We start from the raw sequence: 646 nt of genomic DNA, 5'->3' as shown, positions 1-646 counted from the left end.
TGGGATTCGAAGTACCTGATACGTATCATGTATTTTGGATAATGTGTCTTGGTTCATTAATAGGATTCGTCAACGATACACAATTATACTAAAAATTTAGGGAAAATTTAAATAAGTGAACAAAAGGCACCTCAGAATCGTTTCGAGTCAAATTCCTCTGCAAATTAACTAAAACAAGATATATATTTATGCAAAATGCTATCATTAAAGTGCTGTTTACGAAGTTTTAGGAGACGCTAAGTGATTTTATACAATCAGCCGATAGATAGAGAAAGGGGAAAAGGGAGGAAGAACAAGTCTTTGACGAAAAGATATGCAAATCAGGATAACACATTGCAGAACTGACTGTGCCAAGGTCTGTAAAATGCTAGGAATTTTCCTGCTTAATAGCACACGTGCTATAAAATGATATTCAGGAGCGCCGTGCTAAAGCTAGTCGTGCTACAAAATGCTTTTGCTTTAAACTTTATTCTATAGTTTTGTCTATAATGGTACCCGTGTACATCCCTTTGAGGTAATGATCAGTATTGTGCTTGTTTACAAATAAATGTGTGATGCAAAGCTTTTCTATTCAAAGTCATTAATCTGCTCCTTGCTAACTCATAAAGATACACGTATTATAATTTATTTTTACTTAAAATAACTT

At 33.6% G+C, this 646-nt stretch overlaps 1 protein-coding gene across 1 annotated transcript in view; it reads right to left on the bottom strand.

The window, feature by feature from the left end:
• The window catches only part of LOC119589305 (dynein intermediate chain 1, axonemal-like), a 16,941-nt gene that overhangs the window by 9,781 nt on the left and 6,514 nt on the right, over positions 1–646 (bottom strand). The gene's annotated exons all lie outside the window — the stretch shown is intronic.

This window comes from Penaeus monodon, chromosome 25, assembly GCF_015228065.2.
Source record: "Penaeus monodon isolate SGIC_2016 chromosome 25, NSTDA_Pmon_1, whole genome shotgun sequence".
Classification (NCBI taxonomy): domain Eukaryota; kingdom Metazoa; phylum Arthropoda; class Malacostraca; order Decapoda; family Penaeidae; genus Penaeus; species Penaeus monodon.
Note: the sequence above shows the minus strand (reverse complement) of the source record. Positions and strands in the feature narration are given on the sequence as shown.